Source organism: Bacillus rossius, chromosome 2, assembly GCF_032445375.1.
Source record: "Bacillus rossius redtenbacheri isolate Brsri chromosome 2, Brsri_v3, whole genome shotgun sequence".
In the NCBI taxonomy this organism is placed as follows: Eukaryota; Metazoa; Arthropoda; class Insecta; order Phasmatodea; family Bacillidae; genus Bacillus; species Bacillus rossius.
The window spans coordinates 14585508-14597079 of record NC_086331.1 but is presented as its reverse complement, the minus strand read 5'-3'; positions in this window follow the sequence as shown (position 1 = coordinate 14597079).

The window sequence follows — 11572 nt, the reverse complement described above, 5'->3', positions numbered from 1 at the left end:
CAATGATTAAATGCATGAATTGTAACGATATAAATCAAAGGAAAGACCTGAAATGTGTGGAAATGTAATCTACTTGAACATATTAATGTGAAATAACCGATATAATCTGAAACGATACAAATGGAAATGAAATACAACCACATATACCTAAATGAGTCGGAAACCTAATATTACAAATAAAATTACATAACAATGGTGTTATTCATCTAAAATATTAACAGGCCTAGAATTATTTAAAATTGCACAAGGCAAAGAATTACATTAAACAATGTATATATATAGTTACAAAAAACCAAGCGATACACTATGAGACAGAAAAAAAATTTAAATTTAATTCTAAATGAACAGCTTCACATACACATATGAAACTGATTTTGATACGTATTTTGTAGTTAAACGTTTTGCGGCAAGGTGGAAGTATTATTAATAATAATAATAACAACGAATAGTGTTGTTTCGCCAAGAAGTTTAAATACAAATAGAATGAAAACTAAACACGGAACATTTATCCATCTCCATTCTACTAAAAAAATATAAATAAAAATACATTTGCTGGTTTTTAGACAAGCCGCCCGAATAGCGAAAAAGGCTAAAGAGGACAAGTCGTGGTAAAAGGAGACATCTAGTAACTCTAGTAAAAAAAACCAAGATTAGCCAACAACTGTCAAGTTGGTAACAGTTCGGCGTAAACGAATGAATACTGCGGACAAGACTTTATGTAGAATAGCGAAAATTCAAATAACACTGATAAGCAGTCCAATAGTCCATATTACAACGAAATACAATTCAGTACACCACATAGCACTTAAACGCCACTAAAGTTATTAAATGAATCAGCATTTCAACAAAATTTAACGCAATTCTCGATAATTTAATGAATAAATTAAATGAGTGCTATTTTCATGTAGTATGAAATTTGTATAAAAATGTTTTTACAAATGTATAGTTAAAAAATTCACTTTGATTTATTTGCTCTTGCATCCCTTACAATATTGACGCTGGTACATTTTCCAAACAACCAAATGCTTGCTGATTTTAATTTTTATTGTTCTGAGAAAATTCTGTCATAGAAAGCTAATAAAAAATTATTTTGTTGTAAAAACGTATCATGTATCACAATCATATGTGTTGAATTATTCACTGCCTTTATGGAAAAGCACAACCATAAAAATAAAACAATAACACCGAAATCACTTAAAAATAATGAGTCCGTGTACTTATGTACGCCCGTTATAAGTTATAATTGCACGGTGGAATACAATACTAACTTTAATTTTGCATACAAATAATTAATAATAAAATAATAAAAGGACTGGAGTGATATTATAAATATGGTTCGTAAAATATAAAGTAAATCAAAATTTAAATAAGTTCTTGGTATTCAATATCGATATAAACACGTAGGCTATAAAAATTAATTATTTACTTTAGTAAAATAATCGATGTAAATTATAATTAATAATGAAAATCTATATATATGCTGAATGTTTATTCTCATGTTTTAATTTTAATTATTTATTAAATAATAATATAATAATTTATAAATTATAATGCAAATAAATTATACATACGGAAACATATCCTCATTTTTATAAATAAACTTAAACATTTTCTTGAAATTGTTTATACACAGCTTCTATCTCTAATATTCACAATAAATAAATGTTTTTAGTTATATGGACCAGTATTCAATATCAATCTATAAAGTATATGATTTAAAAACACATATATAATTGTTATACATATGTAGTCTTTTTTTTATCCTGTAAATTTTTTTTGCATGTTGCGTGCGAATCGTAAAAAAACATTCTCATCATTTTTTTAATACGCACCTAAATAAGTCGAGCCCAACCTTACTTATAAAAATAAACAAGAAAATACACTTGAAAAAGTTTGTAAAACGCATATCTATCACTAGTACTAACAAAAAAATAATGTTTTTAATAATTTAGACCAGTATTCGATATCTGAAGTATTACATTTAAAAGCATATTTTTCTTTGTATGAAATTTTTTTAAATCCTGTGAAAATTACTTTGTCTGGGCACACACATCGTAAAAATTCACACTCATTTTTTTCATAAAGCGCCTAAAGAAGTATTACTTCAAAAATAAAATTTACGTAAACAGAAAACACAAAATACTTGTCAGTACGTATTAGAGCAGGGATGGTCAATGAGGCCTGTTTCTTTCTTGTTGAAGTAGGTTCAAGAAGTCTGGTCGTAAAAGTGTGTAGCATTTCTCCCACATGTTCCGAACAATTGAACAGGTTTGGCAGTTGGAATATCAATGTAAATGCACATTTGCTTCTTTATTCCTGCCACGTGTGAACCATTTTATTTTGCTTGTCAAAGAAACAGCCTGGTTACGACAATCACCAATCATCAAGGATATGACTCCTCTTCCAATCCCTTCCCCCGTAAAAAGGAATTTGGGATACATTCTTGTAACCAAAGGAAGACTGAGCATGCGTTTAAAAAGTGTTGCAGTGAACCTACTATACCGGAAGCACAGTGCATTAATTTGGCGATATGACTGCCAATGAGAAATCAGGGTCTATAACTAGAGTATTTTTGAGAGGACACGAACTTCTTTATTTGTTTGGTGCACAAACATTTTATTTTCCATTGAGAAAGCTGTTTTTATGTATCTTTCCATTTGATACACTTTGGCTTCTTTCCCTCAGGCTATCATTCACATGGTTTTTTGAGAGAAAAGTGCAGGGCATAACGAAAATTGCAAAGTTCAGTAGTGGGGGGCTTGTTGTTGGAGGTGGATGAATAAAATAGATTCAGACCACTGAAAGACTATTGGAAAGCTTAACGTCGCCACATTTGCTACGATTGTGTCCTCCAGTGAGTATTTCATTGTTTGGTTTTATCGTTCAAATGAACCCGTAACGCACATTGTCCCATTACGCTGTGTCCCGTTACGCTCATTGTACGCTTGCGCTGCATCTATCTCTATTCCACTCAATTGGAACAACCATTGATTTGACTTTTTCGAGGCACATTAAACTTGAAACACTCCCATTCGTTTCCTACTTTTCCTATCATCGTCCTATCCTTAACAGAATAACACAGATTGGAAGAAGTTAAATAGCAAACATGTATAAAAGTTATAGTTAAAATAATCTCTTCGTTAAAGTAATAAACATATTTGAATTAATGAGTGCAAATAAAAGTAAATTTATATCAATTAAATTGTAGATTTCATTTCACTCCTTTTTATCCATACAAAATAGTGATAATTCAATAAAAACGATTCAATTTTATTCATAAAAGTTTGCAATCATTTCATCAATGTTTTGTTATGACGTCACGTTAAACTATCGTCCGTAAACCGACTTTACAGACAACCAATTTTTTTACGAGTGACGTTTCACTTCTAGCGCACGTAGTGGCTATGCTGTGATTTTTTTTGTATTAGTTTCAGCCCTAAACTGTTACAAAATTTCATTTTTAATTTACGAAAAACGCTAGTTACAAATTACACAGGAATTTTCGTCATAGCTACTATGGCTTTCTTCGTAAATGCACGGACACTGAGTTCACTTACTTTGAACAGGAATCCGAAAGAATGTTCTTGGCATATTAACAAAACTTATAAATAAATGGTTAAGTCCACAGTAAGAACAATCTTATTTTGTTCATGCGTGTTTTTACCTTTGTTTAGGACGACACGTAAACCCGGTAGTCAAAATATGGCACAGTTTCTACGAAGATTCAGTTATTTGAAATTACGAAGAACTCTTCGTTTTTTTTTTTTTAAGTTAAATTCTTCGTTGAAAAGTCTGTGAATTTACTGTTATTTCTAACAGTATAGTTATTTAGGTGCTTACAAACTTTGCTTGGCATTTAAACGTTTGCGACGCGCCACAGAGCGACTGGGTTTGTATTTTGGGGGTTGGTAGCATTGCGGTGTTCTCTTCAGTTTCTACATCTCTTCAGTGTCTACATATCTGCGGTGCTTGAGCTGTGTTAAGTATATGCAGCTGAGTCACAGTTCTCGCAGCGGCTCCAGGGTCTATACACACCAGGTCACTTCATGCCGCTATTGGGCTGTCATTGGTCAAATGCGTATGACGTAGGTATGTGCTAGACAACAAAACCTCGGGAATTAATTCTAACCCTACACGTGGCTAACTCATTCTTGCTCAAATTTTCGTATTTGATTGAAATATATCTGTTATGATAAATACAACAAGAGCTTATAATGGCTTATTGGGAGAAATATATTTAAACAATGTTATGTTGTTAGCTGTCACGTCGTATATTAGCTCCACGTAATTATTTTAATAATCGTAGAGTACATTGTTGCTAGATATCATGACACATTCAAGGCGTGCCTTTTTTACACTACCACAACACTCGTGTATTTCATTTATTATTCATGTTCAGAAGAAATTTCTCGCAAATGTTTTAACTCTCTTGGTCGCTGTTGCAAAATACATTAACCAGTAGGGAAGACCCCATTTAGCTTACGAGTTTCTTACAAAAGTAACCCACCATTTCTTATACAACTTATCTCACAAGCTTGTTTCTGAGGTCTCGCTTATTGTCACCTTCTTTCAAATACATGTAACGTCAGATATGTTCATGGGATGCAACTACAACCAAGTTTGCATTTGACCAAAATAAATGATTTTTTTTTCTTTTTCATCGTACTGAATGTGATAGGTTTATTGAATTTTCTTGCCAAGTTAAAAAAAAAAAACAAATTTCAAAAATATTCAGCCTTTAAGGCAGTTAACTTACCTACAATTAACATTATCACTACAATTAATTAATGTATAATTATTCTGATTTATTTACATTTCCCTCGCATTCACTGATGCGTCCCTACATCCATTAGCTTCGGAATCGTGTTTTATTTTGTTTGTATATAATATTACTTCAGATTTTTAGCACAAGATTTGTTTAAAACAATTCAAGCAAAAGTGATACCTAAAACAGAGACAAAAAAGTTAATAAAAATTATCGAAAGGTGAATTTGAACTTATAAGGGTATTTAATGCTATTTATAAGTATTTTTTATAGTTTGAGATTCATAACAATATTTTTATTTTGATCGCTAACATTTATAACATTCACGCTACATTATATAGGTATATATATTTAATTGGTCGTTGTTTTTTTTTTTTACGTTTTGCTGAATATTCTTGGACGTCACGACTCAAAATGGCTACGTGAACATTAGGACGACAAACTGTCAACAGGCGGTGCTAGCATTAAAAGTATTCAGATACCATCCATCCCTTGGAAATGAGTCCTCTATATTGTGGCTGCATTTGCTAAGGGACGTAGAGATGTGTGTGCTATGGAAGCATCCCTTATGTGTTCAGATGCAGCCCTTATGTGTGCCCGGGGAGGACGTGAGTGCCAACTGGGTTCCATTAAATAAGTACTTAGTGAACATTCCCGTGCAAGGTCGGTGAGGAGGTGGCCGGAGATATCACATCTGAGCCAGGCCCGTAGCCAGGAGTTTGTGAAGTACAACCATTAAATATAATTCTATGAGTAAGTTATCGTTAAAAGTGATTTTTGACGTGACAACGTCTAATAAATCGATGAACGCCGGATGCACGCACGAAAAAGTGTCCCGTTACGCACATTGTCCCGTTACGCTGTGTCCCGTTACGCTCATTGTACGCTTGCGCCGCATCTATCTCTCTTCCACTCGATCGGAACAACCATCGATTTGACTTTTTCGAGGCACATTAAACTTGAAACACTCCCATTCGTTTCCGACTTTTCCTATCATCGTCCTATCCTTAACAGAATAACACAGATGGGAAGAAGTTAAATAACAAACATGTATAAAAGTTATTATTAAAATAATCTCTTCGTTAAAGTAATAAACATATTTGAATTAATGAGTGCCAATAAAAGTAAATTTAGCAATTAAATTGTAGATTTCATTTCACTCCTTCTTTGTATCCATACAAAATAGTGATAATTCAATAAAAATGATTCAATTTTATTCATAAAAGTATGCAATCATTTCATCAATGTTTTGTTATGACGTTGTCACGTTAAACTATCGTCCGTAAACCGACTTTACAGACAACCAATATTTTTTAAAAATAAAATTAATGGTCTCACTAAAATCTCATGGTATAGTAAATTGAAATGCATGTTATGATTTGGCATGAGAGAAGAAATTGCACATTTTTTATTTTAATTTTTATTTAATTGTTTTAAATACTATGTTCTTAAGTAAATTGCTCGATGATTTTGTTAAGACAATACAGAAATACATATAGTTATTAAATACATGAAACAAACATGTCACGTTTGTGTGAAATACATGCTTACAAAAAAAACGCGTGCAAACCGGCATAAGATGTTTACTGCTTGGTAAAAACATTCTTGAAGCTTTCGAATATGGGGCGATTCGGGATGAAATGCGGAGAAAATAATTTGTTGTAGCGCAGTAAGGATTGAAATAATCTTAAAAATAATAACTCTATGAACGTATGTATCTAGGTTGCTAAAATTTTCTCATTTTGTCTTTGGTTGTTTTATTTGTTAAATTCTGGAAGGTAGGAGAGAGACCCCAATAACACCAGATTGCCTAATTCCCTGTCTCAGCACCGCACGATCTATGCCCTGGTCCCAGCGGGGTCAAACTCTGAATTTCCACACTGCCGTAAAGTTGGTGGACGTACACCGTCGGAGGACTTTCCCTGGTTACCTGCACACGTTTCCCTGGGTACCTGCTGATGTTTCCCTTGGCTACCTGCTCACATTTCCACTGGCTCACTTTTCCCTTGGTACCTGCTCACGTTTCCCCTGGCTACCTGCTCATGTTTCCCTTGGCTACCTGCTCATGTTTCCCTTGCTACCTGCTCACATTTCCCCTGGCTCACTTTTCCCTTGGTACCTGCTCACATTTCCTCTGGCTGCCTTCTCACATTTCCCCTGGCTGCCTTCTCACATTTCCCCTGGCTGCCTGCTCACGTTTACCCTGGCTGCCTGCTCACTTTTCCCCTGGCTACTTGAGCACATTTACCTTGTCTACTTGCGCCACATTTCCCCTGTATACCTGCTCACGTATCCCCTGACTGCCTGCATACTTTTCCCCTGGCTGCCTAATCACTTTTTCTCTGTCTACCTTCTCATTTTTCTCCTGGCTACCTTATCACGTTTCCTATGTCTACATGGTCACACAAATTTACCCTGGCTACCTGCTCAAGTTTCCCCTGGATTTTTTTCATGTCTCTTCTGGCTACCTACTCACAATTGACTTGGATACCTTTGCACATTTCCCCTAACTACCTGCTTACGTTTCCCTTGGTACATTCTCACTTTTCCCTTGTCTACCTGCTCACATTTCTCCTGGCTACCTTCTCACGTTTCCTCCGTCTACATGGTCACATTTCCCCTGGCTACCTGCTCAAGTTTCCCCTGGCTACATGCTCACATTTCCCCAGGATACCTGCTCACATTTCCCCTGACTACCTGCTTACATTTCTCCTGGCTACCTTCTCACGTTTCCCCTGGCTTTTTTTCATGTCTCTTCTGGCTACCTACTCACATTTGACTTGGTTACCTTCGCACATTTCCCCTAACTACCTTCCCTTGATACCTGCTCACTTTTCCCTTGTATACCTGCTCACATTTCTCCTGGATACCTTCTCACGTTTCCTCTGTCTACATGGTCACATTTCCCCTGGCTACCTGCTCAAGTTTCCCCTGGCTACATGCTCACATTTCCCCAGGATACCTGCTCACATTTCCCCTGACTACCTGCTTACATTTCTCCTGGCTACCTTCTCACGTTTCCCCTGGCTTTTTTTCATGTCTCTTCTGGCTACCTACTCACATTTGACTTGGTTACCTTCGCACATTTCCCCTAACTACCTTCCCTTGATACCTGCTCACTTTTCCCTTGTATACCTGCTCACATTTCTCCTGGATACCTTCTCACGTTTCCTCTGTCTACATGGTCACATTTCCCCTGGCTACCTGCTCAAGTTTCCCCTGGCTACCTGCTCAGGTTTCCCCAGGATACCTGCTCCCATTTCCCCAGGATACCTGCTCCCATTTCCCCAGGATACCTGCTCACGTTTCCCCAGGCTACCTGCTCACGTTTCCCCTGGCTACCTGCTCACGTTTCTCCTGACTACCTGCTCACGTTTCCACTGACTAACTACTCATGTTCCACAAGTTCCCAAGCACTCCGTCGCTGCTGGATCTCGGGGCCTCAATACAGGTTACCAAGGGCTAGAACCTGCAGGAGTCACAAGGGTGTCTCGCACAGAAAATAGTTTTTAGTACTCTTTCAATAATATACTCATTAGTCACATATTTTGTAGTAAGCAACCAGGATGTATTTGCCTTAGAGGATGCTGATCTTGGGAGTACAAGCCTTGGTCTACCATCGCATCAGCACAGGTGATGTGGAGCCAATACGGTAAGCACCGCGGTTGTCAATAAATAGTTAGTGATACTAGAAGATAAAATTATGTAAGTTTGTACATTAGATAGCTATGGTAATTTTTGCTTTTACGGAATACATTTTTCGAGATAATACTTAGCATTTCTTACGAGAGAGAGAGAGCTAGAGAGAGAGATAGAGAGAGAGAGAGCTAGAGAGTGTGAGAGTGAGAGAGATAGAGAGAGCAAGAGAGAGAGAGAGGTGTCTTGCAGCACGTAAAAAAAATCTGGTTCATTTTATTGCCAACCTATGTAATATTACCCCACGCGCTCCGGTGGAGCCGTCTGCTCGTAAAGCCGGGGAGACTGAATTGTTGCCCATTGGAAGGGCAGCCCTTCAGGATTTTTCTAACAGTGGTTTATTTGTACAGAGACTGGAAGGGCAGCCCATCCAATTTCTGAAAACACGCTCCTTTAAGTGTTTAAATAATCCTGAAAACTTGCCCCTTGGAAGGGCAGCCCATCAGGATTTTTCTGACAGTGGTGTTTTTGAAAGGTTGTCTGAATTGTTGCCCCTTGGAAGGGCAGCCCATCAGGATTTTTCTGACAGTGGTGTTTTTGAAAGGTTGTCTGAATTGTTGCCCCTTGGATGAGCAGCCCATCAGGATTTTTCTGACAGTGGTGTTTTTGAAAGGTTGTCTGAATTGTTGCCCCTTGGATGAGCAGCCCATCAGGATTTTTCTGACAGTGGTGTTTTTGAAAGGTTGTCTGAATTGTTGCCCCTTTGATGGCAGCCCATCAGGATTTTTCTGACAGTGGTGTTTTTGAAAGGTTGTCTGAATTGTTGCCCCTTGGAAGGGCAGCCCATCAGGATTTTTCTGACAGTGGTGTTTTTGAAAGGTTGTCTGAATTGTTGCCCCTTGGATGAGCAGCCCATCAGGATTTTTCTGACAGTGGTGTTTTTGAAAGGTTGTCTGAATTGTTGCCCCTTTGATGGGCAGCCCTTCAGGATTTTTCTGACAGTGGTTAGTTTGTAAAGTGACCTAACATAACTTAACCTAATCTAACCTAACCTAACCTAACCTAACCTAACACTACTGTAAGAAAAATCCTGAAGGGCTGCCCATGCAAGGGGCAACAATTCAGCTCCCCCGCAAAGCCGCCCGTCGCCTGCTCCGGGTCGGGCGGGAAGAGCGCGGGACAGAAGACGGCGACTGAGATGGATGGCGGCCGTGGCTGTGCAATTGCGCGCGCGAGGTCAATCAGCCAGCCTCGACCTCGAGCGGAGCGCCGCGGAGGGCAATCCGGCGGTCGGTGGGCGAGGCCGCAGCCCCGGCGCTTCGCCCGCCCCCGCTGGTGTCTGTGTCTTCACGTCCACGCGTGCTTCACACTGCTGCATGTGTCATGCTCGAGACAAGATCATGAAACTGCGAGGACTTATAGGTAGAGACCTGCAAAATTCCCGGTTTCGATGGCCTTCAGGATAGACTGCACATACCCCTGCACACTCGGGCAAATAACGCAAGTTCATTGGCTGCCGACTTGTAAGTCGTCTCAGCTGGTTTTTTTCTGTGATTCGATCCTTCTTTGGTTGAGGGTTTATAACTGGTTGAGATTCGTCCAGATGAACAGTAAGCCAATAGCAAAATTATCTAAGAGGCATATGTGTTTGAATTCTAGCCTATCACCGAATGAATCCGCGAATTTTGCAGGTCTCTACTTATAGGTTAAGTAATTATTTCTCGTGGCATTAATGTTGTTACGATGTGACATTCAGTGTTCCAAAATTTTCCCTCCGTGTGATGGATGAATTTGAGGTTATGTAGGATGATGAGGTAGGTAATGTATTAATCGTTTGATGGTACGGTGTGATGGAGGAGGGGGGGGGGGGAGGGGTTGTGTCGTTGCTCTGTCGTTCTGAATTTGCAAGTGTCTTAGCAAAAATTAAGAAGAAACTTATTTTCCGTTGGAATCTTGGCTGTTCAGACACTTATTTAAATTTCTTGCAAATTATGTGCGAAATTTTTAAGAAAACATTTGCTTACAAGTGGAATAGGTTGGGAGCTTCGGGCCCAGGTTTCAGACTGAGGATTGAGGATGGGGTCAATGGCCGACCACCATGACGTCACAGCGTCCGTCCGTCTTGGTGTAAAAAAATTACTCAAAATTCTCCTATTTCAAGGGACAAATTCCTTTTTTGAGGGAAAATTTCCCATTTTTTCCCTAAAAAATATCCAGAGCCAAATTTCATTGGAGAGGGGCAATTTTCCTCAAAATCCCTAGTAGAGGTCATGACCTTGACCATAAACTTGAAAGTCTTTAAATTTTGACTAATAAATCCACAATAATTAAAAAAAAACACTCACTTGGGTTATAGAACATTCCTCTTTTTTTTTAAAATTATGACAAAAACGTCCGCCATCTCTAAAGTCCATTATTTTTATCAGAAAAAATTCCGGGAAAATGTTTAAAATTTATAAAAGAATTGATTTAATAAAATGTTAATAAAAACGCACTAACGACATGGAGTCCTCGTTTCGAAACTGGCGAGGACAAAATAATGGCGATATATCCTTCCTCCACGGAAGACACCGACAGACTGACCTACCACCACTAATACTAAGGTAGATATTATGTCAACCAGAATGATGTCATGGCAACCATATTATGTCCACCATCTTAATTTCGTCTGCCAGAGGGAGCTACCACCAGAGTAGTTAAATTTTTACCTGCTAGAGTGCACTAGTATTAGACAGTCAACTGTCGCGAAAATATGTAATTATTTAGCTGAAAATTCGGTAAAAATTAAAAAAATATATAATAGTGATTGATTTGATCGATTCCTGTCCTTGGTTTGATCTTTGGTAAATGCAAAAATATTTATTTTAGGCAAAAAACACTTATTCAATAAAATACCTAAAGTGGCTTAATTTCCTCATCTACCAGCCTCCTGTAAGTCGATAATGACATATTGACCGCCATCTTGTAAATTCGTAATTAATAACCTGTTACATTGGAAAAAAATTCTAAAATTTATCAAAAAAGATCTATTAATTTACTGACAGATTCGATCGATTTATGTATAATACAAGATCAATGCATAAAATTCAAGTATTACATTAAAAACTACGATAAGTCCTATAAGCAGCTTAAATTCTTAATATGATGTCCTCTAGTAAAACAATGTTGATA